Source organism: Hemitrygon akajei, unplaced genomic scaffold (assembly GCF_048418815.1).
Source record: "Hemitrygon akajei unplaced genomic scaffold, sHemAka1.3 Scf000041, whole genome shotgun sequence".
NCBI lineage: Eukaryota > Metazoa > Chordata > Chondrichthyes > Myliobatiformes > Dasyatidae > Hemitrygon > Hemitrygon akajei.
In genome coordinates this window covers 339,059-366,225 of record NW_027331927.1, presented here as the reverse complement: position 1 = coordinate 366,225, position 27,167 = coordinate 339,059, and the positions used below count along the sequence as shown (strand labels likewise).

The 27,167-nt window shown below is 47.5% G+C and overlaps 2 protein-coding genes across 3 annotated transcripts in view; one reads left to right on the top strand and one right to left on the bottom strand.

The window, feature by feature from the left end:
- The window catches only part of LOC140720313 (NACHT, LRR and PYD domains-containing protein 3-like), a 343,837-nt gene that overhangs the window by 237,542 nt on the left and 79,128 nt on the right, over positions 1 to 27,167 (bottom strand). The window lies entirely within an intron of this gene.
- Positions 22,411 to 27,167, top strand: part of LOC140720355 (NACHT, LRR and PYD domains-containing protein 3-like) — a 30,851-nt gene continuing 26,094 nt past the window's right edge. For both annotated transcript variants that reach the window (XM_073035220.1, XM_073035219.1), the window contains exon 1: positions 22,411 to 22,468. The gene's annotated coding sequence lies outside the window, so the exon portion shown is untranslated. The remainder of the gene's footprint in view (positions 22,469 to 27,167) is intronic.

The following is a 27,167-nucleotide window of genomic DNA, read 5'->3' as shown; positions in this document are numbered from 1 at the left end:
AAGTTTTTCCACATCTCAGTTCTAAATGGCCTACCCCTTATTCTTAAACTGTGGCCTCTAGTTCTGGACTCACCCATCAGCGGGAACATGCTTCCTGCCTACAGAGTGTCCGAGCCCTTAATAATCTTATATGTTTCAATCAGATCCCCTCTCATCCTTCTCAATTCCAGTGTATACAAGCCCAGTCGCTCCAATCTTTCAACATATGACAGTCCCGCCATTCCGGGAATTAACCTTGTGAACCTACGCTGCACTCCCTCAATAGCACGAATGTCCTTCCTCAAATTTGGAGACCTAAACTGCACACAATGCTCCAGGTGTGGTCTCACCAGGGCCCTGTACAGCTGCAGAAGGACCTCTTTACTCCTATACTCAATTCATCTTGTTATAAAAGCCAGCATGCCATTAGCTTTCTTCACTGCCTGCTGTACCTGCATGCTTGCTTTCATTGACTGATGTACAAGAACACCTAGATCTCGTTGTAGTTCCCCTTTTCCTAACTTGACTCCATTTAGATAGTAATCTGCCTTCCTGTTCTTGCCACCACTCACCTAGCCTGTTCAAGTCACCCTGCATTCTCACAAAATCCTCCTGACATTTCACACTGCCACCCAGCTTTGTGTTATCGGCAAATTTGGTAATGTTACTTTTAATCCCTTCATCTAAATCATTAATGCATATTGTAAACAGCTGCGGTCCCAGCACCGAAACTTGCGGTACTCCAATGGTCACAGCCTGCCATTTCGAAAGGGACCCGTTAATCGCTACTCTTTGTTTCCTGTCAGCCAGCCAATTTTCAATCCATGTCAGTACTCTGCCCCCATACCATGTGCTCTAATTTTGCCCACTGATCTCCTATGTGGGACTTTATCAAAAGCTTTCTGGAAGTCCATGTACACTACATCCACTGTTTCTCCCTTGTCCATTTTCATAGTTGCACTGATCAATCTACTTGAAACCAGATCAGCCTCGATAGTTCTCCCAAATCAGTCGGGACTTTGTGACCGAACTGGTGACAAGTAGCACGCTGCCCACTCCAACAACGGCACAGCCGGGCGAATCCTAGGATTGATTTTGTTGTCGCTCTGAAACCAGAATAAACGGATATTCAGGTGGTTTAAAATACAAGTGCTCTTCCACACCAGGACCTAACGACATGTGTGCGGTACTTTATGTCGCACTAATAGAAACATAGAAAGCCTACAGCACAATACAGGCCCTTGGGCCCATAAAGCTGTGCCGAACATGCCCTTACCTTAGAGCTACCTAGGTTTGCACATAGGCCTCTATTTTACTGAGCTCCATGTACCTATCCAGGAGACTCTTTAACAACCCTATCGTATCAGCCTCCACCACTGTCGCCAGCAGCCCATTCCACGCACTCACCACTCTCTACGTAAAAAACTTACCCCTGACATTTTCTCCGTACCAACTTCCAAGCACCTTAAAACTATGCACTCTCGTTGTAGCCATTTCAGCACTGGGGAAAAAAAACAAAACCTCTTACTATCAACAGGATCAATGCCTCTCATCATCTTATACACCTCTATCACATCACCTCTCATCCTCCGTCACTCCAAGGAGAAAAGGCCGAGTTCACTCAACCATGCTGCCAGGCTCGCATTGAGACGGGTTAATGGCTGAGGTACCAATTACGACATCCCCCCCACCCCACCACCGGCGCTGTCAACAGAGTATTCACAAGCTACGTTATTCTCATTGATGCGAAAAGATGTCAATTACTGGTTACACCCAATAGTGGAGGCGGACCAGACGAGAGGGTGGTACCACCATTGACAGGTCTCCCACTCCCTCTCCGTCAAAGTGGAACAAACCTCAAAGTAAATGTCCCCCTTTTTTATTTATCTCCATTTCCTTCCGAGGGAAGTTGGGGGCGTTTGTGAACCGTCTTCTGCAACTGGTGTCTGATGTATGGCTGAGAGGCAGGAGGAGACCGCTTGTCCATCGGTTTGATGCCTGCTTCCCGGGGTGGGAGAGATTTGCCTTTATTTCGTTAAGTTACTATATTATAAGTAGAGACTAATAGAGACAGTGGTTTGAACATCAAAACCAGGCTCCAGTGTGAACTCTATTGCTGCTGGTTCGTTTCTAAAACATTTCAGTTCATAACACAGTTTTATAAAACTAGTTAGACCACATCTGGAGTGTTTCATACAGTTCTGGTCGCCCCCATTCTCGGAGGGATGTCGGGGCTTTGGAGAGGGCGCAGAAGAGGTTTACCAGGACACTGCCTGGATTAGAGGGCATGAGCTATAACGAGAGGCTGGACAAACTTGTGTTGTTTTCTCCAGAGCGGCGCAGGCTGGGGTGAGACTGGATGGTCGTTTATAAGATTATGCAAAGCATATATGGAGTAGACAGACAAGATCTTTTACAATGGTAGCAATGTCTAACACCAGAGGCCATACATTCAAGGTGAAAAGGGGTAGTTTGAAAGGAGATGTCAGGGGCAAGTGTTCCTTACAGAGAGTGTGGTGGGTCATTGGAATGTGCTGCCTGGGGAAAAGAAACTAAATATATCAGGGATGGGGTAAGGAGGGGAGCAGGGACATTAACGGAAGTTAGAGAAGTCACACATTTTAATTCCATGTCCCATTTCCAGTCGGACTGCCTACTGTCAAGAGGAAGCCACACTCAGGTTGGAAGAACACCTGATATACCGGCTGGGTAGCCTCCAAACTGATGTCATGAACATTGACTTCTCTAACTTCCGTTAATGCCCCTCCTCCCCTTCTCACCCCATCCCTGACTTATTTAGTTGTTTGCTTTTTTTTCTCTCTCTCTCTCTCTCTCTCTCTGCGCCCATCACTGTGCCTGTTCTCCATGTCCCTCTGGTGCTCCCCTCCCCATCTTTCTCCCTAAGCCTCCCATCCCATGATCCTTTCCCTTCTCCAGCTCTGTATGCCTTTTACCAATCACCTTTCTGGCTCTCAGCTTCATCCCACCACCTCCGGTCTTCTCCTATCATTTCGCATTTCCCCCTCCCCCTCCTACTTTCAAATCTCTTAGTATCTTTCCTTTCAGTTAGTCCTGATGAAGGGTCTAGTCCCGAAACGTCGACAGTGCTTCTCCCTATAGATGCTGCCTGGCCTGCTGTGTTCCACCAGCATTTTGTGTGTGTTGTTTGAATTTCCAGCATCTGCACATTTCCTCGTGTTGGCTTGTGTTATGGTGTTTCAATAAGCCCACTTGTCACGGCAAGTATTTCTAGTTTTACTACCTTATCAATACTATCAGTTGCTGTTCCAGGGGGTGCTCAAACAGGTGAAGATAGGTGTGGTTATTCTTATGAGGTGGAACTGTTTTCAAAGGAAATGAGAAGCAGAGTTTTTTTTAATGTTTTTAATTCAGCAGGACACAGATTCTGGTCAGGCAAGGGAATGAAGTGTTGCAGACGGTCACAGGGCTGTGTCACTGAGATCACAGTCCAGCTGTGATCATAGAGAATGGCGGAACAGGACTGAGGGGGTGAATGTCCTGTTACTAATTCAACATACCAGCAGCGCAATCTGACAAATGTGAAATGCAGTGAAATTAATGTTTTTTTTCCATCGTTCTTTGACGAGGAACGGTACAAGTTCTTGTAAAACAAGTGCGATGATGGTTGATGTATGTGTGAAGTAAATATCGCCAGTGGGATATGATCATACTGAAGGAGAAGGGTGTCCTTATCATGCTGTCAAATTTGTCCGGTTGTTGTAGAACATAGAATAGTACAGCACATTACAGGCCCTTCAACCCACAATGTTGTGCCGACCCTCAAACCCAGCCTCCCATATAACCCCCCCACCTTAAATTCCTCCATATACCTGTCTAGTAGTCCCTTAAACTTCACCAGTGTATCTGCCTCCACCACTGACTCAGGCAGTGCATTCCACGCACCAACCACTCTGAGTGAAAAACCTTCCTCTAATATCCCCCTTGAACTTCCCTCCCCTTACCTTAAAGCCAAGTCCTCTTGTACTGAACAGTGGTGCCCTGGGGAAGAGGTGCTGGCTGTCCACTCTATCTATTCCTCTTAATAGCAGGTTAAGACCTACAAGTATCTGGGAGTACAGTTAGACGAGAAGCTAGACTGGACTGCCAACACAGATGCCTTGTGCAGGAAGGCACAGAGTTGACTGTACTTCCTTAGAAGGTTGGCGTCATTCAATGTCTGCAGTGAGATGCTGAAGATGTTCTATAGGTCAGTTGTTGAGAGCGCCCTCTTCTTTGTGGTGGCGTGTTGGGGAGGAAGCATTAAGAAGAGGGACGCCTCACGTCTTAATAAGCTGGTAAGGAAGGCGGGCTCTGTCGTGGGCAAAGTACTGGAGAGTTTAACATCGGTAGCTGAGCGAAGGGCGCTGAGTAGGCTACGGTCAATTATGGAAAACCCTGAACATCCTCTACATAGCACCATCCAGAGACAGAGAAGCAGTTTCAGCGACAGGTTACTATCGATGCAATGCTCCTCAGACAGGATGAAGAGGTCAATACTCCCCAATGCCATTAGGCTTTACAATTCAACTGCCAGGACTTAAGAACTTTTTTAAAGCTATTATTAATGCTTTTTGAGTTAGTGATTTAGATGCATATCATATTATTACTGAGTTAAGTATTGTATGTAATTAGTTTTTGCTACAACAAGTGTATGGGACATTGGAAAAAATGTTGAATTTCCCCATGGGGATGAATAAAGTATCTATCTATCTATCTATCTGTCTAATATCTTGTACACCTCTATCATGTGTCCTCTCATTCTTCTTCTCTCCAAAGAGTAAACCCTAGCTCCCTTAATCTCTGATCATAATCCATACTCTAAACCAGGCAGCATCCTGGTAAATCTCCTCTGTACCCTTCCAATGCTTCCATATCCTTCCTATAGTGAGGCGACCAGAACTGGACACTGTTCTCCAAGTGTGGCCTAACCAGAGTTTTATAGAGCTGCATCATTACATTACGACTCTTAACTCTATACCTCGACTTATGAAAGCTAATACCCCATAAGCTTTCTTAACTACCCGATCTATCTGTGAGGCAACATTCAGGGATCTGTGGACATGTACCCCCAGATCCCTCTGCTCCTCCACACTACCAAGTATCCTGCCATTTACTTTGTTCTCCGCCTTGGAGTTTGTCCTTCCAAAGTGTACCACCTCACACTTCGGGTTGAACTCCAGCTGCCACTTCGCAGCCCACTTCTGCATCCTATCAATGTCTCTCTGCAATCTTTGACAATCCCCTACACTATCTACAACACCACCAACCTTTGGGTCATCTGCAAACTTGCCAATCCACCCTTCTACACCCACATACAGGTCGTAAATAAAACTCACGAAAAGTAGAGGTCCCAGAACAGATCCCTGTGGGACACCACTAGGCACAACCCTCCAATCCGAATGTACTCCCTCCACCACGACACTCTGCCTTCTGCAGGCAAGCCAATTCTGAACCCACCTGGCCAAACTTCCCTGGATCCCATGCCTTCTGACTTTCTGAATAAGCCTACCGGGTGGAACCTTGTCAAATGCCTTACTAAAATTCATCTTTGGAGAAGGAAGGAGGAGGATCCGAATGGGAGTGCGGCAGAAGCCATCTTGAATTTTCCTTATTCTCATCGGAGTTAAGAGAAGTGGAACTGCGCAGGCGTGTGAAGCCGGGCAGTGAAGCGGGGGAGATTTAAAAAGCACACAGCCTTATGCAGCGGTCAGCATCATTTTGCGGGCAGCGGAGTGAGGCGGGAGCAGAGTGAAGGCTAAAGGGCTTGGGCTCAACGGGCTTAGGTGGAAGCGAGCGAGGCAAGGTAGGTTTAGGTTTCAGTTTTTCCTGTTATTTGCGGAAAGGGGAAGTATGAGTGTGAGGGCAGCTTGTTGTTCTCTGTGTCGGATGTGGGAAGTCCTGGAGTCTCATAGCCTGCCGGACGTCCACATCTGGGCCAGGTGCGCCCAGCTGCAGCTCCTAAGGGACCGAGTTAGGGAACTGGAGATGCAGCTCGATGACCTTCGTCTGGTCAGGGAGAGTGAGGAGGTGATAAAGAGGAGTTACAGGCAGGTGGTCACACCGGGGCAACAGGAGACAGACAGGTGGGTCATGGTTAGGAGGAGGAAGGGGAAGAGTCAGGTACTAGAGAGTACCCCAGTGGCTGTACCCCTTGACAATAAGTACTCCTGTTTGAGTACTGTTGGGGGGGGGGGGGGGGGGACAGCCTACCTGGGGGAATCAACAGCGGCCGTGCATCCGGCACAGAGTCCGGCCCTGTAAATGAGAAGGGTAGGGAAAGGAAGAGGAAGGCAGTAGCAATAGGGGACTCGATAGTTAGGGAGTCAGGTAGGCGATTCTGTGGATGCAGTCAGGAGACCCAGATGGTAGTTTGCCTCCCTGGTGCCAGGGTCCGGGATGTTTCTGATCACGTCCATGATATCCTGAAGTGGGAGGGTGAGGAGCCAGAGGTCGTGGTACATATTGGTACCAATGACATAGGTAGGAAAAGGGAAGAGGTCCTGAAAGGAGAATACAGGGAGCTAGGAAGTCAGTTGAGAAGAAGGACCTCAGAGGTAGTAATCTCAGGATTACTCCCTGTGCCACGCGATAGTGAGAGTAGGAATGGAACGAGGTGGAGGATAAATGCATGGATGAGGGATTGGAGCAGGGGGCAGGGATTCAAATTTCTGGATCATTGGGAACTCTTTTGGGGCAGGTGTGACCTGTACAAAAATGATGGGTTACACTTGAAACCCAGGGGGACCAATATCCTGGCGGGGAGATTTGCTAAGGCTACTCGGGAGACTTTAAACTAGAATGGTTGGGGGTGGGAATCAATTTGAAGAGACTAGGAGAGAGGAGGTTAGTTCACAAATAGACAAAAATTGTAGACAATGTTTGTGAGAGGATAGGCAGGTGATAGAGAAGGGGAGCGCTCAGACCGAAGATGTAGGAGAGAAGGAGGAAAAAGATAATAAAGTTGATTGCATTGTTAGGGATAAACAAGAGAGTAAGAGGTGGAGAGTTTCTTAAGTTCATCGATTTTAATGCTAGGAGCATTGTAAGAAAGGTGGATGAGCTTAGAGCATGGATTGGTGCCTGGAAATATGATGTTGTAGCTATTAGTGAAACATGGTTGCAGGAAGGGTGTGATTTCTGTAACTAAATATTCCTGGATTTCTTTGCTTCAGGTGTGATAGTATCGGAGGGGCAAGAGGAGGTGTTGCATTGCTTGTCCGAGAAAATATTACAGCGGTGTTTTGGCAAGATAGATTAGAGGGCTCATCTAGGGAGACTATTTGGGTGGAATTGAGGAATGGGAAATGTGTAGTAACACTTATAGGGGTGTATTATAGACCACCTAATGGGAAACGAGAATTGGAGGAGCAAATCTGTAAAGAGGTAGTAGATAATTTTAGTAAGCACAAGGTTGTGATTATGGGAGATTTTAATTTTCCACACATAGACGGGGAAGCCCATTCTTTAAAAGGGCTGGATGGTTTGGAGATTGTAAAATGTGTGCAGGATAGTTTTTGGCAGCAATACATAGAGGCACCAACCAGAGAAGGTGCTGTGTTGGATCTCCTGTTAGGGAATGAGATAGGTCAGGTGACGGACGTATGTATTGGGGAGCACTTCGGGTCTAGTGATCACAATACCATCAGTTTCAATATAATTATGGAGAAGGATAAGACTGGACCCAGGGTTGATATTTTTGATTGGAGAAAGGCTAACTTTGAGGAGGTGCGAAAAAACTTAGAAGGAGTGGATTGGGACAATTTGTTTTATGGGAAGGATGTAATAGAGAAATGGAGGTAATTTAAAGGCGAAATTTTGAAGGTACAGAATCTTTATGTTCCTGTTAGGTTGAAAGGAAAGGTTAAAAGTTTGAGAGCGCCATGGTTTTCAAGGGATATTGGAAACTTGGTTCGGAAAAAGAGAGAGATCCAAAATTAATATAGGCAGCATGGAGTAACTGAGGTGCTCAAGGAATATAAAGAATGTAAAAAGAATCTTAAGAAAGAAATTAGAAAAGCTAGAAGAAAATACGAGTTTGCTTTGGCAAGTAAGGTGAAAATAAATCCGAAGTGTTTCTACAGTTATATTAATAGCAAAAGGATAGTGAGAGATAAAAGTGGTCTCTTAGAGAATCATAGTGGACAGCTATGTGTGAAGCCGAAAGAGATGGGGGAGATTTTGAACAATTTCTTTTCTTTGGTATTCACTAGGGAGAAGAATATTGAATTGTGTAAGGTAAGGGAAACAAGTTGGGAAGTTATGGAAATTATGACGATTAAAGAGGAGAATGTACTGGCACTTTTAAGGAATATGAAAGTGGATAAATCTCCGGATCCTGACAGGATAGTCCCTAGGACCTTGAGGGAAGTTGATGTAGAAATAGCAGGGGCTCTGACAGAAATATTTCAAATGTGATTAGAAACGGGGATGGTGCCAGAGGATTGGGTTATTGCTCATGTGGTTCCATTGTTTAAAAAGGGTTCTAAGAGTAAACCTAGCAATTATAGGCCTGTCAGTTTGACGTCAGTGGTGGGTAAATTAATGGAAAGTATACTTAGAGATGGTATATATAATTATCTGGATAGACAGGGTCTGATTAGCAATAGTCAGCATGGATTTGAGCGTGGAAGGTCATGTTTGACAAATCTTTTTGAATTTTTTGAAGAGTTTACGAGGAAAGTTGACGAGGGTAAAGCAGCGAATGTTGTCTATATGGACTTCAGTAAGGCTTTTGACAACGTTCCGCACGTTGGAATGTTCAATCGCTAGGTATTAAAATTGAAGTAGTAAAATGGATTCAACAGTGGCTGCATGGGAAATGCCAGAGAGTAGTGGTGGATGACTGTTTGTCCGGTTGAAGGCCGGTGACTAGTGGTGTGCCTCAGGGATCTGTACTGGGTCCAATGTTGTTTGTCATCTACATTAATGATCTGGATGATGGGGTGGTAAATTGGATTAGTAAGTATGCAGATGATACTAAGGTAGGTGGCGTTGTGGATAATGAAGTAGGTTTTAAAAGTTTGCAGAGAGATTTAGACCAGTTAGAAGAGTGGACTGAATGATGGCAGATGGAGTTTAATGCTGATAAGTGTGAGGTGCTACATTTTGGTAGGAATAATCCAAATAGGACATACATGGTAAATGGTAGGCCATTGAAGAATGCAGTAGAACAGAGTGGTCAAGGAATAATGGTGCATAGTTCCCTGAAGGTGGAATCTCATGTGGATAGGGTGGTGAAGAAAGCTTTTGGTATGCTGGCCTTTATAAATCAGAGCATTGAGTGTAAGAGTTGGGATGTAATGATAAAGTTGTACAAAGCATTGGTAAGGCTGAATTTGGAGTATTGTGTACAGTTCCGGTCACCGAAGTATAGGGAAGATATAAACAAAATAGAGAGAGTACAGAAAAGATTTACTAGAATGTTACCTGGGTTTCAGCACCTAAGAGACATGGAAAGGCTGAACAAGTTAGGTCTTTATTCATTGGAGCATAGAAAGTTGAGGGGGGACTTGATGGAGGTATTTAAAATAATGAGGGGGATAGATCCAGTTGACGTGGATAGGCTTTTTCCATTGAGTGTAGGGGAGATTCAAACAAGAGGACGTGATTTGAGAGTTAGGGGGCAAAAGTTTAAGGGTAACACGACGGAGAACTTCTTTATTCTGAGAGTGGTAGTGTTGTGGAACGCGCTTCCAGTAGAAGTGGTAGAGGCAGGATCGGTATTGTCATTTAAAGTAAAATTTGATAGGTACATGGAGGTTTTTGGACAGGAAAGGAATGGAGTGTTATGGGCTGAGTGCGGGCCACTGGGACTAGGTGAGAGTAAGCGTCGGCATGCCTTAGAAGGGCCGAGATGGCCTGTTTCTGTGCTGTAATTGTTATATGGTTATAATATAGAGTTTATAACGGAAGACTCAGACTCCAGGTGTGTCCATTTCTGCTGGTTCTTCTTAACCAGCTCAAAGTTCTTTTTAACAACTCCATCTCGCCATCTCCTTCTCTAACCCGTCTTCGCGAAGACCCTCACTTCCTCTCCCGAACACACTCTTCTGCATGACGCCGTCCCTCCCCTCCTCCGACCTGACCCTCACTGTCTCTGCCAACCTCTAAAGAATTCGACTTCCCTGCCCTCTTTGGCGCCCCTTGTCCTTCCCGATCGGGACCATGCCTGCCTGCCGGCGAGAGATGCAGTGCCCCGGTGGGGATGCGGTTACGTGGACGGCATACAGCCAGCCCTCTTTCCAGTCTGCAGTCGGATTTAGATTGGAGCCGGAGCCCAGTGCAGACTAGAACCGGGTTTTGACTGGAAGTGTGTAGGGAGAATCTGGCCGGTGTCTCCGTCGTTTGTACCTTGAAGTACCCGTGTTCCCCCGCCACCCACCAGGTCCCTTCTACTTTCTATTCATTGCGGTGATTCAACAGTGCCTATCCTCAACCGGATGCAAAACGCCGCCGAGCTCCTGCCTCTCTCCCAGGCGGTAAGGGTGCTGAAGGCGCGGGAGCAACCCGAGCTTGTGTACCGAGGGGCCTCGCTTGCGAGGCGTTTCGAGTCCAGAGGTCCTGAGGCCGAAGAGGCTGTGAGAAGGTGAGGGAAGGTTGGAGAATTACCTCACGTCCGTGATCCATGGGGGAGAGCCTGTCCGGTGGGTGGGTGATCAGAAGTCCAGGCACTCGTGTGTTTGGCGGTGCTCCTGGGCTCGGGGATTCCGTAGCCTGGAGGTCAAAGGAAGGCTTGAGTGAAAACATGGGAACGCGGGGTTGGGCCACTAGGGGGAGCTACAGGATGGAGGGATGGGGCGGGGGAGCTCGATTTGTCATTGTAACTATTTATGGAACAACACTAACTTAACACTTGTGAAAAATACAGTAACATTCGTATTTTAGTGTGCTTCACTCTGTACTGGCACCTACCTTTCATAAACGGGGACACACACTAATCCCAGAGGCCTGTGCCAGTACAAAAATAATGCCACCATCTCGCTGTCTCCCCAGCCTGGTGTCACCCCAAACTAATCCCACTGCCCCGTTAAGTCCCAGCTTATTCCCCATAGCCCTGTGTCAGTCCATAATCTAATCCCGCTGTCCCGCTCTCTCCCCACACAATCGTGTCAGTTCCCAAATGAATCCCGTTACTGCGATCTCTCCCTACGAATCTATGTCAGTCCCCGAACTAACCACACTGCCCGCTCCCAACAGGCCCGAAGTTTCCAAATTAATGAATTGCCTAAATGGAATTGTGATGTTTTAGGCCGGAATCTCAGAGCTGAAACTGGGAACGGATGCACCCTGGAAAATGCACAACGGAAATGAGAAGTTATTTTAGACAGCACCTGCATAGGGTTCTGGATAGGTGAAGGAGCCATGTTTGACAGAGGTGTGGATCATCAGGTCAAGAGAAAGAAAGAAGCTGACCAGGTTTAGAAAGCTAGGATCGGACACGGCTGTAGAGTTACAAGGCATCCAGGGACGAAATGAAGAACGGAATTAGGGAACTTGAAACTTCTACAGAAGGCCTACAGTAGGATTAAGGAAAACCCCGCGACATTCTGGATGTGTGTGAAGAAGAGGGTGACTAGAGTGAGAGTAGGGCCGGTCAGGGATAGTGATGAAACACACGGCTGGAGCCGGTGGAGGTGGGACAGATCCTTAATGAGGACTTCACTTCAATTTTCACCAGTGAGAGGTCCTGGCGTTTGTGAGGAAGCGTCAAACGGGCTTATGTGCAACGATGGGACGAGTATTTTAAAAAAAAGTGGATGTACAGGAACTTTTGAAAAACATTGGGATAGATGAGTCCTCTTGTGAAGTTGCGAGAAACCCCAGGTTACTGTGGGAAGCGGAGGAAGAGATTGCTGCGCCCTTGGCGATTACCTTTGCGTTATCCCTGCCAGTCTTGTAGTATCAGGGGATTGGAAATGGAAATATCTCTTTGCTCGGGAAAGGGAGTAAAGATAGCCTTGTAAATTATAGCCCAGTGAATCCTACTTCAGTGATGGGCAAATTATTGGAGAACATTCTTAGAAACTGAATTTGCGAGGTTTGGGAGACCCTGATTTCGGAGAGTCATAATGGCTCTGGGAGAAGCAGGTCATAGATCACTGTTGTAATGGAAAATAACTGTTTCTTTGAGTCTCAACAGTAGAGGCCTGGACACACACAGTTTTAATAATAAGGAATTTATTTACAAGGGGAAGTCGGGTCAACACAAGCAACTATAATATTCTAACAAAAAACGTTTAGGGTTAACACGTGTGGGGAAGGTCGGGTCGGCTGTACAATACACAGAAAGAGGTGTGGGGACAGGGTACAGTTACACAAACAAAGAACAAGGGAAAAGCACTACGACAGCTATCCCCCTTGACCTTGGATAGCTGCGGCTCCCTTACCAGGACAAATGATAAACCTTCCCAAACATAAATCAATGCACTTACCTTCAATGGGGTGGTCTGTAAGAGAGACCGAGCCAGGCACATGTCTCACCTTTTATAGCATGGGGCTGGGCGAGATAATCCAATTAAGGTGACCAATAATTTAAGTGTGCATTGATTAGTTGGGAGGGACCAAATGTTGATTGGCATGTGGTGAGTCCTCCGACCAGCCAGGTGGCAGTGCATCTGTCACGTGGCCGGTATCTCTGGATACACTCCACCCCCTCGGAAGACACAACACATAACCAACACACATAAGAGGGTGAAACAATATCACATACCAGAAATAACTATTTTTAAGCAGCTAAGTAATTGCAGTGACACTCTTAATCATCTGGCATGCACAACATAGTATAAAAATGGCTATGATTACAAGAATGAGTGCGATGGACCAGTGAATAACAGTTGCCCACCACCCCCCTAGGGACCCAAACGGCCACCAGTTGCCCCATGAGGTGTTGTGCTGGAGGAGCTGGTCCCTTGATTTTTGAATTGTAGCCACCGAGTCCCGAATGTGAGCGGCGAAGTGAGTGATGTTGCTGGACTCATCAGGGATAAAGATACAGCATTCCTTACCAACCACTGCACACGTTCCACCATCAGCAGCGAGTAGGTAGTCCAGAGCCATTCGGTTCTGCAGGGCGACCATCCTGACAGCTGTCGGTTCTGCCGCCGTTCGGGTGAGGGCATCCTCCGTGTGTGGCAGTGCCACTGCCGTCTCGTTGGCCAGAGTCTCAAGCACACTGGTCATCTGGATCACCTCCCGGGACAGCCGGGCCATGCCGTATCTGGGAGAGGCTATCATCCAGAACCTCTCCGCCTCCGTGATGGCCCACTTGTCCCGGTGGCCGCTGTACGCCCGATGCTCCCCAAGGTCATTCAGGGGGTGGATGAAGGGCACCACATATGCTGAAAAGCAGTAACCGTACCAGCTTGTGGGGAGCCACGGGTAGGTGCGGAGAGTGGCTTGGTGTGGGCATGGTCTGGCCTGGCGGTCTGGGGGCTGTGGGCATCGGGTCTGGCGGTCTTTTTGTAACTAGTCTTCCCCCTGTAATGCTCTTTCCACAGGGCATATAGGTTGGGGGTGGGGATGCCATCTATCTGGTTACGATCCACCCCTGCACTCAGCAGGTCCGTGTACAGCTGCCTGTGTGTATATCTGAGAGGGATAGTGTCTAGGGCCCTTGTCTTGGTCTTGTGGACCTGCGTAGGTGCCCCCCTCTGCATATATTCTAATCCCTCCTGGGGAGTGATGGCATCCCGTACGGTCCTGCCGCTGGCTGGTGCCTTGAGGGGCAGGATTACCGACTTCAGATCGGGGTGCACGGTAGTGGCCAAGTATCTCGCTAGGGCACCCGGCCACTCGTGTTTTCAAGGAAGTTGAGGTCGCAGACACCTTGATAGATGCCGTTGACCAGTGTCCATTCCCTGATAACCCGGGTGCCCTCACTGACGGTACCCCATTGCGGGCGCCCGTGTAGATCACACTCCAGAAGTGTGGGATAGCGAGCTCGTACCGCGGTCACTACCCGATCCCATAGGTTTGTGCCGTCACGGATTTCTGCTTTGTGGCGCCCGCAGCGCGTTGTTTATGCTCGGCTGGTCAGAGAGACTTCCCAGGGCGCTTGCCTCCTGATGGGAGAGGCTGAGGTTGGGTCCCTCTCGTCCCATAGCCGGAGCAGCCAGGTGGCCAAGTGCTCGCCTGGTCGTTGGCGGTAGCGATCCGCCAACTGGGTCAGCTAATTGGGGGAGAAGTCCCGGGTCTCCGTGGTATCGGACTGACTAGCGGAAGGTCCGGGCGTCTCCCCCTCGTTCCCTTCCTCCCTGCGGTGAACCTGGGACCGCGTGGTGACGGGTCGGGCATGTTGGAGCTCGGGTGAGAAGGGGGAAGGGTGGTTGTGGGACCTCGGTTCCTCGGGCACCCCCTCGTCGTCACTATCCAGCCAGATGTCCCCATCCCCCAGCCATGTGTCCAGCTTGTCACCACACTGGACCAGGGCTGGAATCTTTAATGGGTCCGGCTGCCAGCCAGACCGATGGGCTGCCCTGGCCTGCTGAAGTTTTATGAGGCAACAGGCAAGTTCAGTTCCCCTAACTTCAAGGTCATTGGCTCGGGCCTGGGCAGCCTGTGCTGCTTCCTTCAGCGTGCAACAACGCTGACTGAGGTCTTCAATTTCCCTGTCCTTCCGACCACCCAAGTGCTGCAGGTGATCAGTAATTCTAACCTGGCGTCTCAGCAGGGACGCAAACAACCAGAAGGCACCCCTTTGACTCCCCTTGGCTTTGGGGAACCCTGATTCCTTCAGGAGGGAGACCACATGATGGCCCAGCTTCTCTCCACAGGGCTCTAGCTGCTCAGACCAGTCCACTGGTTTTCCGTGGTCTGCCAGCATGCTGGCCAGACTCTCAAACCCCTCCCTTTCATCAGCCCACCCAGGGATCTTATCCTGGGTGCCTGCACTGGCTTTCTTCCCCTTATTCCAGAACATTATCCCCTGTGCTTGTGTCCAGCCAAAACCTATCAGACCCTGCTCTGCAGCGCCAAATGATGTGATGGAAATAACTGGCACTTTGAGTCTCAACAGTAGAGGTCTGGACACACACAGTTTTAATAATAAGGAATTTATTTACAAGGGGAAGTCGGGTCAACACAAGCAACTACAATACACAGGAAGCGGTGTGGGGACAGGGTACAGTTACACATACAAAGAACAAGGGGAAAGCACTACAACAGCTATCCCCCGCTTGACCTTAGATAGTTGCGGCTCCCTTACCAGGACAAACGATAGACCTTCCCAAACATAAATCAATGCACTTACCTTCAATGAGGTGGTCTGTAAGAGAGACCGAGCCAGGCACATGTCTCACCTTTTATAGCATGGGGCTGGGCGAGATAATCCAATTAAGGTGACCAATAATTTAGGTATGCATTGATTAGTTGAGAGGGACCAAATGTTGATTGGCATGTGGTGTGTCCTCCGACCAGCCAGGTGGCAGTGCATCTGTCACGGAGCCGGTAACGCGAGATAAAGTTCCTTCAGCATTTTATACGTCCATCAAATTGATGCTGTCCCTCACATGGTAAACCAACTCCCATCAAAGATGGTGCTGGTGTGAAGCAAAGTATTCAAAGTATTTAGCAAAGTATGACATTCTTGCCATAGAGGGAGTACAGAGAAAGTTCACCAGATTGATTCCTGGGATGGCAGGACTTTCATATGAAGAAAGACTGGATCGACTAGGCTTATACTCACTGGAATTTAGAAGATTGGGGGGGGATCTTATTGAAACGTATAAAATTCTAAAGGGATTGGACAGGCTAGATGCAGGAAGATTGTTTCCGATGTTGGGGAAGTCCAGAACGAGGGGTCACAGTTTAAGGATAAAGAGGAAGCCTTTTAGGACCGAGATGAGCAAAAACTTCTTCACACAGAGAGTGGTGAATCTGTGGAATTCTCTGCCACAGGAAACAGTTAAGGCCGGTTCATTGGCTATATTTAAGAGGGAGTTAGATATGGCCCTTGTGGCTAAAGGGATCGGGGGTATGGAGAGAAAGCAGGTACAGGGTTCTGAGTTGGATGATCAGCCATAATCATACTGAATGGCGGTTCAGGCTCGAAGGGCCAAATGGCCTACTCCTGCACCTATTTTCTATGTTTCTATCTCAGGCGCCGTACAGATGACCCTCAAATTGGTGCAAAAGTAGCAATGTCGACAGGGTGTGGAGGGTGAGTGGTGGGGGCAGCACAGGGCTGCAAATGATTGTGTCGATCCGTGGCTTCCTTATGTGTTAAGATGAGTCCACCCTCAGGGTGGAAAAGAAACGCCATAAATTTCTTCGAGTGCCCTCAACCGATTGTAGGAATATCGATTCCTTCTTCCAGTGATCAAAATTTCCAACCGCCTCCCCCCATCCCTTGTCCTATTCCACACTCTGACATTTTACTTTTTCTCACCCGCCTGTTACTTCCCCTTGGGTTCCCTCCCCCTCCCCTTTCACCTATCGCCCACTCTCCTTTCCTGTCAGATTCTTTCTTCTCCAGCACTTTCCCATCCGCCTGTCACTTTCCAGATCGCCTCTTTCCCCGCCCGCCACATTTTAATTCAGGTGCCTCCCCCGACACCCACTACTTCCTTCAGTCCTGAAGAGGAGTTTCGGCCTGAAATATCCACTCTTTTCCATAGATGCCACCTGACCTTCTGAGTTCCTCCAGAAGGAAGTTACTTTTATAGAGGATTAAGAAAGGCATTAGAGAGTATTTATTTGGAGGGTGCAATAAAGATCAACCAGATTGATCCCTGTATCGGTGGGGTCTTCATTTGCAGAAAGATGAAACGCGATAAACTTTTATTAAGAGAATTGAGGACTGAGGGGTGAACACATTGAAATGCACAACATCATTACCGGTTGAACCAGGGATCCCAGTCTCTGAAACGGGTGGACTGTCCGGGACTGAGATGACGGGAAATGTCTCCACTCCGAGGGTGGGAATGTCTGTAATTCCCCACCACAGAGGGCGCTGAAGGCTCAGTGATCGTCCGCACATAAAACAGCTGATGTGTGGAGACCGAAGGGATCGAGGAAATGAGGATCGGGCAGAAACATGTGGCTGAGATTGGAGAGCAGTCATGGTCATGTTGATGGTTAGAGGGGCTGAATGGCCCAACTCCTTCTGCTTCTCAATTGCTGATGTGTCTGTGTTCCTGTCCAGTGAGGCCGGAGGAATGTGAATAGAAATCAGTGTTTATAAACACAGAAGTAACTTAAATGACACATTTCCGATTTGGGTGTAAATTGTATGTCGGAATAGTATGAGGATCAGCCTTGTGACTGTGTGATACGAGAGAGGACGAAAGGGGAAGATGCCAAAGAAAAAATTAAAAATGTAGTTGCTGTAAATATGATGTAATGTAGAAAATGCTGCAGGTGGGCCGGGCAGCGTGTGCGGCGAGGAAAAGAGTCACCGAGTCAGGTGGGAGTCTGGTAAACCGGTCACGTGATACCGTTTCGCGCTCCAATTTTACTGTGCATCTGCGGGTTTGTTTCTCGTCTGTGTGTAGCTAATCTGTTACTCGTTCGAACAAAGCAAAAGGTCCAGCTCTGTCATGTCCTCTCAATCTGGCTGGGAATTTTTTCCTGACTCCTTTGCCGAAGAGCAGCCAGTATTTCCCAGTGTATGATCGTATCCTTCCAAGATTTAACAGTTTTTCCATTTATTTGGGATTCTCAAAAATGTTAACAGTATGTTTAAACCTCCCTGCGGATGATCCAGATCAACAAACCAAGCTGCCTAATATTTCCACACAACTAAAACGGAGAATCGGCTAATTACGCTTTAATTTAAATTTTGTACTCTAATTTAATACACACACACACACACACACACACACACACACACACACACACACACACACACACACACACACACACACACACACACACACACACACACACACACACACACACACACACACACACACACACTTTTTTCGTCTATGATGAATTTCATTGTACTTCTGCCGTAAAGATAACATGTTTCATGACATTTGCCGGTGATATTAAACCAGATTCTGAAGTTGTCAGGGCAGACCCGCCCATCGGTCACGTGATCTCATTTTACCGCAGATATGAAGCAGTTGACACTAAGATACAGTTCCTCAAGAGTCTTGTCTGGCCAGTAATCCTATATGGTTGTGAAGCATGGACCATAAAGCAGCTGATGAAAAGAAGTTGACAGTATTTGAGGTGTGGACATAAAGACCGATCCTCAAGATGCTGTACATTGAAAGGAGATCTAACAAATTCATTCTAGAAAAGATTGGCACGAAACCAATCCTCTGGAAACCATTATCCAAAGGAAACTCTGCTATTTTGGATACATCTCAAGGACTGATGACTCACTGGAACACACTGTACTTGAAAGCAGAATGGAAGGAAGCCGCTCCCGAGGCAGACAGTGGACAACCTGCATCGACAACATCAAGAGAAGCAAGAGGTTTGACTGCCGACAGAATGCAATGGAAGAAAGTGGTCGCCGAGGCTCTGGCACATGATGTTGATGACGATGAAGCAGTTGCAGGTTTGTTTCCGAAGCCCTGTCGACCACTCTGCTTTACTGAGCCGAGGGAGGGATCGCTGATTACAGGGTGAAGACATCACGTTCACATCGGTGAGTTTTGAGGCCGGTCCCAAGCGGGGAGGCCTGATGTTGGACAGTCAGCCCCGTTAACTTCCCCGAATTGGTGGCCTCGTCCCGTTCCTGGAGCAGAACCTGCCGGCGTCAGTCCGGGTTGTGGGACCTTCACAGCGAACAGACTGAAATGAGCCTCGCTCAGTCCCTGTTGTTCTACTCCTGATGGGTGGGGGTGGAATGAGGTGGTGATGCTGGAACTAGACCTGTCTTTCATCTTTCATCCTTTGCCCGTTCAGACAAGGCGGTGGGGTCCAGATCAGTCACCTCCTCCCGTTGTGGGTGGGCATTTGCTTCCATTCCACTGTTACGATCTGCCGTAGTGCAGCCATTGTTTCCCGATGTATGACCCTGCTTATGGGAGAATTGAGTCTTCTCCATTCATCTGTGCTTCTCAAGAATTTGTACACTTCAGTTAAGCCTCCCTCCAGATGTTTCAAATCAGCAACCCAATTTGTCTAATATTTCCGCACAGGTGAAATGAGGAATCGGTTTATTATTTGGATGTTTTATTTTTATTTTTGCAATGGTCATTTTGTGCGCACACACACACACACACACACACACGCATTGAAGTTCACAGTTTTTCCATATTGTTATGTATTACTTATTACTGCTGCTGTAAAGACAATACATTTTAATGACCCATGCCAGTGGTATTGAACCTGATTATAATATTGACATGAGAGACTCACCAATCCCGTTTACCGCGGAGCTGCAGCATCTGCAGGTTTGTTTCCCTCCGCCCACCACAGCTCTGGAGAGGCGGAGCTCAGACTGCGCATGCTCAGTCTCGAGGGTCGTTGGTTTCCTTTCCGTACCATGTTGATGCGGATCGTCGGCGAGGAGCCGGGGGAAGATTTACTGTCTTCGGGGAAAGCTCCCATCGGTGAGTATGGAGCCCTATCCCGAGCGGGGAAGTCTGACGATGGGTAGAGAGTCCTGCTAACTCAACCGAACTGGAGGTTAGGTCCAGGTTGCTGGCTAAAACTGCCGGGGTCGATCCGATTTGTGGGACAATCACACCGAGGCGCCTGAGATGAGCCTCCGCTGCTCTAGGCCTAGGAGCGTGATGAGGCAGGGATGCCGGAACTACTCCCATCTGTGGGTACGTTTTTTATACAGAGTGGTGAGTACGTGGAATGGGTTGCCTGCGGCGCTGGTGAAGACGGAAACGCTAGGGTCTTTAAGAGACTCTTGGATGGCTACTTGGAGCTTAGAAAAATAGAGGGCTATGGGTAAAGCCTAGGTAGTTCTAAGGTCGGGCCATGTTCAGCACGACTTTGTGGGCCGAAGGGCCTCTGTTGTGCTCTATGTTTTCTATGTTTCTATGTACCCGGGGAACTTTAGAACCATGACCCGGCCCAGTAGCGGATCCAAACTTCACCTGGAGCGATGCCTGTGGTCGACGATTGTTTTATATCGTTCCAGTACACGGAAAACGGCCGTTCGGCCTGTTGTGTTCTTGCAGACAGAGAAGACTAAAGGCAGTAACACCACGTTCGAGACATTACCCCACGTTTATGAGCAGTTCTATCTTTCACCCTTTGAGACCAATGTTGAGATCCAGATCTGGGACGTCCCCTCTTTTTTTGTCTGGACATTTTGATCTTGATTCCATTCCCCTGTAATGACTTGCCGAAGTTCAGCCGATGTGTTCGGGTATCTGACCCTATTAATGCGAGAATTAAGCATTTTCCACATATGTGGGTTTCTGTAAAGAGTGTACACGTCAGTGAAGCTTCTCTACAGATGTTCCAGAGCAGAAGCTCAGTCTGTCTCATATTACCACACAATTGAAGTGCAAATTCGTTTATTACTGTCATGTACCAAGGTATATTGATAAACTAGTCTTGGGAACCATCCATAGTCATCAATACATTACCACAGAACATTGAGATGATAGAAGTGTTACGATTTGTAACGTACCAGCCGCGAGGGATTTCACACCGATTCAAGTTTTAACGTTAAAACCACTATCTTTATTAGTACCTACTTATGCTATAGTAGTTTAAGCGAGATAAATAAAAAGTTAACAGTGTTATATGGGTGTGTGTGTCTCCCCAAACCATCAAGTTTAGGAATAGTTATTAAAATCTTAAGTTGGCAAGTTAGTACGGTTCAGTGATCCACGGAATAAATTATGGGAGAGAGATTTGTAATCCGCATAGAAGTAGGCAGAGAGAGGGCGATACGAAGATTTACAGGTTCCACTCTGGTAAAACAAAATACCAGATGTCGAAGATCTCGTCCGTCGAATCGTTCGAAATCCACTTAGAAATATCACCAGGTGACTGTCACAGGAATATCGTCTGCAAGTGGTCACCACAGAACACCCCGATTCCAGAGTAGGGTCAACAAAAGTGATGCCATAGGATACTCCAGCAAATCCACACATATGGATTATACGAAGTGACAGTCACACATCCTCTGTGCACTGTGTGCCGATGATCAACCCAACCATTTGGGCATAGAACCGTGTGTTCCAAACCACAGTGACCAGCTGTAGTGCCACCGGTTTCCCCACCCCCACCCCCCGCCCCTCTCACCTCTCTCTCTCTCTCTCTCTCTCTGACTCTCTCTCTCTCTCTCTCCCCTCTCTCACTCTCTCGCTCAGTCCACAGCAAGCAGTCACAGCCTGTGACTGACGTCATAGTCCCGCCTCACTCACTCAGGCGCTCTTAAAGTAAAACTCACAGTAAAACGAGCCTGCGTCTCTCGTAGCAGAAAGTAAAACAACAGAAGGTAACAAATCACTATGGTTACAGAGAAAGTGCGGTGCAGGTAGACATATGGTGCAAGGTCACATTGAGTTACATAGCGAGATCCAGAGTCCATCTTATTAATCTGTGTCTTATTATACTGCGAACATTCAATTTGATATAACAGCAAAATTGAGGCCATCTTTGAGCCCAGTGGTATGTTTTCTATTTTTTTATCTTCGACCAGATGGGCGCGTGGGAGGTGAGAATGTTTAGGTTTGTGGGGAATTTTAACTGTGTTGCCTGCTTTGCTGAGGCAACGGGAAATATAGACACAGTCCATGGAGAGGCGGCCAGTTTCTATGTTGTTCTCAGCTGTGTCCACGGTTCTCTGCTGTTTCATGTAGACATGGGCAGGGCAGTGGGAAATATAGACCCAGTCCATGGAGGAGAGGCCTGTTTCTATGTTGTGCTCAGTCGTGTCCACGGTTCTCTGCTGTTTCATGTAGACATGGGCAGGGCAGTGGGAAATATAGACCCAGTCCATGGAGGAGAGGCCTGTTTCTATGTTGTGCTCAGCTGTGTCCACGGTTCTCTGCTGTTTCATGTAGACATGGGCAGGGCAGTGGGAAATATAGACCCAGTCCATGGAGAAGAGGCCTGTTTCTATGTTGTGCTCAGCCGTGTCCACGGTTCTCTGCTGTTTCATGTAGACATGGGCAGGGCAGTGGGAAATATAGACCCAGTCCATGGAGAAGTGGCCTGTTTCTATGTTGTGCTCAGCCGTGTCCACGGTTCTCTGCTGTTTCATGTAGACATGGGCAGGGCAGTAGCCGTACGAAGGCGGGAAGAATTCCGAATGGATATTTTCCATGACGCATTGATAAAGTTTGGTAAGGGGCAAAGGGCATCTGCCAAATTTCTTATTGTTCTAGCTTTGTCGTTTTAGGATACCCTAATGACAAGCACCAGCAATATTTGTAAAGTGTTCTCGTTCACCGTTTACTTCATTGAATTTTCCAGGAGTGGTTACTGTTTTATTTGTTTCTTTGTGTGTGTGTGTGTTTCATTGTTGTTTCTTTTGTCATTCTTTAGCTAGAACTACCAGAGTACTAATTGAATACAGTACGAGGCAGAATATAATCAGGTAATACAATTTCAGTCTTAGAATTACAAAATGTCTGCAGTTTTAATCTTTGTCCTGACGAAACTCAAAGCATTTTATATTGAGTTTGTTATTTCCTTTCTCAACTACTTGTGGTTAGCCACTTCCTTCGTTTCCATGGTAACAGCCCGCCAGCGCTACAAGAAGTGTTGCACATTTGTATCGCTCTGTGTTCACCGCCACTCAGGGTAGAGACAGTTGCCTCAGGAGCAAATGCAACAGAATGATAGTGGGAGGAAAGGATGATGTGAACATTGACTGTACAAAATGTGTTACAACAGGGTCGGAATGAACTGAGAACTAACAAACTGGAGGGCTGAGGGTAGCATTTTGGGTTGGCCCCAACATTTTTGCGAACAGCTACTATCTGTGCATTAAAATAAATAAAAAGTGCTGTTGCCGGAAATTTAAATTTTAAAAAAGGAGAATGGTGGAAACATTCAGCAGATCGACAGCAGCTTGGGCAGTCTCCGTTCTGAAAATGGCTCTTCCACCATTTCTCCTTTCACTGATGTAGACTGATATACTGAGTTCCCAGCATTTTCTACTTTATAATTTTACATTTTGTTTCTGCTACCCTGAGGGAAACATGGCAGCCAATCCTGTTCGGCAGGATCCCTCACGGCAATAAGATCGTGATCAAATGTGTTAACCTTAGCTGCTAGAGACAGGCAGAAGTGTATCCAGATCCTCTCTCAAACTAAAGCCTGGTAAACCAGCCTCAGCCCGGTCCCAGCAGAGGGTCGTTAGGTCCGGTTCCAACTTAGTTTGTAAATCGAAAGTGGCAGGAACACCACGGCAAATCGGCGGCAGCAAAGCATTTGTGTGTGGGTTATAATATCAGGGTGGAGTATCTCAGAATATCGAACTGGCACTGTACGGGCATCAGTCCGGGTTGGTAATTCTACAGCTGGGAGCAGAATTTCCTCAGTCTGCAGTCTCAGGTGGTTGGACATTAGTTATGGGGAAATCACGGACTACACCATCCAGTGTGACATCATACGATATAGCCATATAACCATATAACAACTACAGCACGGAAACAGGCCATCTCGGCCCTTCTAGTCCGTGCCAAATGCTGACTCTTACCTAGTCCCACTGGCCCGCACTCAGCCCATAACCCTCCATTCCTTTCCTGTCCATATACCTGTCCAATTTTACTTTAAATGACAATACCGAACCTGCCTCTACCTCTTCTACTGGAAGCTCATTCCACACAGCTACCACTCTCTGAGTAAAGAAATTCACCTCGTGTTTCCCTTAAACTTCTGCCCCCTAACTCTCAACTCATGTCCTCTTGTTTGAATGTCCCCTACTCTCATAGAATAAGCCTATCCACATCAACTCTACTTATTCCCCTCATAATTTAAATACCTCTATCAAGACCCCTCAACCTTCTACGCTCCAAAGAATAAAGACCTAACTTGTTCAACCTTTCCCTGTAACTTAGGTGCTGAAACCCAGGTATTATTCTAGTAAATCTTCTCTGTACTCATTCTATTATGTTGATATCTTTCCTATAATTTGGTGATCAGAACTGTACACAATACTCCAAATTCGGCCTTACCAATGCTTTGTACATTTTAACATTACATCCCAACTCCTATACTCAATGCTCTGATTTATAAAGGCCAGCATACCAAAAGCTTTCTTCACCACCCAATCCACATGAGATTCCACCTTCAGGGAACTATGCACCATTATTCCTCGATCACTCTGTTCTACTGCATTCCTCAATGCCCTACCATTTACCATGTATGTCCTATTTGGATTATTCCTACCAAAATGTAACTCCTCACACTTATCAGCATTAAACTCCATCTGCCATCGTTCAGCCCACTCTTCTAACTGGCCTAAATCTCTCTGCAAGCTTTTTAAAAACCACTTCATTATCCACATCGCCACCGACCTTAGTATCATCTACATACTTACTAATCCAATTTACCACCCCATCATCCAGATCATTAATGTATATGACAAACACCATTGGACCCAAATACCTGTCAAGTATTCTGGAGATGTTTGACGAGGTGACTATGGAGATACATAAGTTGGGCAGTGATGTTCTGTGTAAGGACTTTGGTAAAGCCTCGAAAAAGATCCCGCATGGCAGCTGATCTGGAAGTTCCGGTCACGTGGGATTCACGGCGAGCTGGCGAGGTGGGTTCACACCGGGCTCAATGACAGGAAGCAGAGAATAATACAGTTCTTCTTGTCCTTATCTACCTGCCCTTCAGCCTCTGCAACTTCCATCATATCAAAAGAGGTATTACAATGGAACATATCTTTACCTTCCTCGCTCCCACCCTGCCCTCTTCTTCCAACAGCGATCATCCCTCCTCAATTCCCTTGTATTTTCTTTCCTCCTCACTAATCTCCCTCAAGTCACATCCTGCAAGTGGGTTAAGTGCTACACCTACCCGTAAACCTTCTCCCTCTCCTCTATTCGGAGCTTGAAGCTGTCATTCCAGGTGAGGGAACACTTCACCTGCGTATCTGCTGGGGTCGTCTATTGTGCCCCGTGCTCCCGATGCGGCCTCCTTTACATTGGTGAGATCGGCCATAAATTGAGAGACCGTTTTGTCAAGCATTTCTGTATCAATTGCAACAAGGGGGACTTCGCACTGGCAAAACTGTTAATTCTGATTCCCATTTCGACGTCTTGATCTTTTGCCTCCTTTTGTGCCAAGATGGAACCACCCTCAGGGTGGCAGAACAACACCTTATATTGCATCTGAATACACTCCAACCTGATCGTATGAATATTGGATTCTCCTTCCAGTAAACAAATCTCCCCACCCGCTCCTCTATTCCCCACTCTGAAATTTCATTTCTGCTCACCAGCCTACTACTCCCCCCTGGGTTTCTCCTTCCCTTTCTCCTATTGACAACTCTCCGATTCGTTATTCTCCAGCCGTTGACCAGCCCATCACTTGACTTCACCAATCACATTCCATCTCCCCTCTTTATCCTCCCCGACTTTTTTATTCAGATATCTTCCCCCTCCTCCTCAGTAATGAAAAAGGCTTATGGTCCAAAATGTGCACTGTTTACTCTTTTCCGTAGATAGTGCCTGTTGTGATAAATTCCTCCAGCATTTTGTGTGGGTTGCTTTGGATTTCCAGCGTTTGCAGGCTTTCTCGTGTTTAAGTATGATAATTATCGTAACAATTATTTGTGCCTTGTTGGGATTTTACCTGGAATATGGTGTAAAATGCTGTCCCCCCATACTAACACGGGTTACACAGACCAAAGAACAAACTGCCGGAGAGACTCGGTGGGTTGGGCAGCATCTGTGGAGGGAAATGGACCGTCAACATTTCGGGCTGAGACCCTCCCTGTCGACTGAAAATAGTCAGAGAAAAGAGGTGAGGGGTGGGGATGAGGTAAGAGCTGGGGAGTGAGAGGTGGATACACGTGAGCGGGTTGGTGGGAAGGTGGAAATAGTGGTGGTGTGGGAGGTGAGTTGTGGGGGCAACACGGGGCTGCAGAAATTTAATTTCATTCCATGGAGGATTATCTAAGAGGTTAGAGAGTGTTCATTTTAGAGATTCACCAGACTGATTCCTGGAGGACGATGAAGACTCATTGATCGTCTTCACATAAAACAGAGGCCGGTAGATGTGCGGAGACCGAAGGGATCGAGGAAATGAGGATCGGGCAGAAACATGTGGCTGAGATGGGAGAGAAGCCGCCATCTTGTTGGTTAGAGAGGCTGAACGGCCACCTCCTGCTGCTTCTCACTTGATGCTTCAGTGTTCCTGTCCAGTGAGGTTCTGGAGGAATGTGAATAAAGATTAGTATTTATAAATATAGAAGTGATTTGAATGAAACCTTTTCGGGTCTGACTTGTGTGTCGGATCGGGATGGGAATCGAACCAGTAACTCTGAGATCCGAGAGGTGGAGCGATGGGGACGCCAAAGGTACCGAGGGCAAAATAAAAATGTAGCTGGTGTAAATATGAAATAACATGTAAAATGCGGCGGATGGGTCGGGTAGTGTGTGAGGGGCGAGGAGCGGAGTCACCGGTTCAGCCGGGAGACCCTCCACCCGTCAAGTTTCTCGTTCCCATTTCAAACGCAGATCTGCAGCATCTCAGGTTTTCGCTTCCGAGGCCCCGCCCCCGCTCTCACAGTCTCCGGATGGGCGAGGGTTTTCTTTCCGTTCTCTGTTGAAGCGGATCGTCGGCGTGGAGCCGGTGGACCGATCGCTGTCTGCGGAGCAAATTGATGAAGTTCTCATCGGTCAGTATTGAGGCCGGTCACTAGGGGTTGAACGCGACCAACAATTTCCCATCGGTGAGTACTGAAGCCGATCCCAGGGGAGGGGAACCTGATGTTGGGCAGAGAGTCCCGTTAACTTCCTCGAAATGGCGGCCTCGTCCCGCTTCCTGGACACAACCTGTCGTGGTCGGTCCGGGTTATGGGACCTTCACACCGAACCGACTGAGGTGAGCCGCCGCTCAGCCCCTGGTGTTCTGGTCCCAGGAACGGGATGAGTTGGTGATGCCGAGACTGAACCCATCCATTAAGATGTACCTGGTGAACTTTACCTCCATCACCCGGCCCGGTATCGGATCCAAACTTCACCTGGATTGACGCCTGGGGTCGATGATTGTTTTACATATTTCCAGCACACTGGAAGCGGCTGTTCGGCCCGTTGTGTTCTTGCAGACTCAAG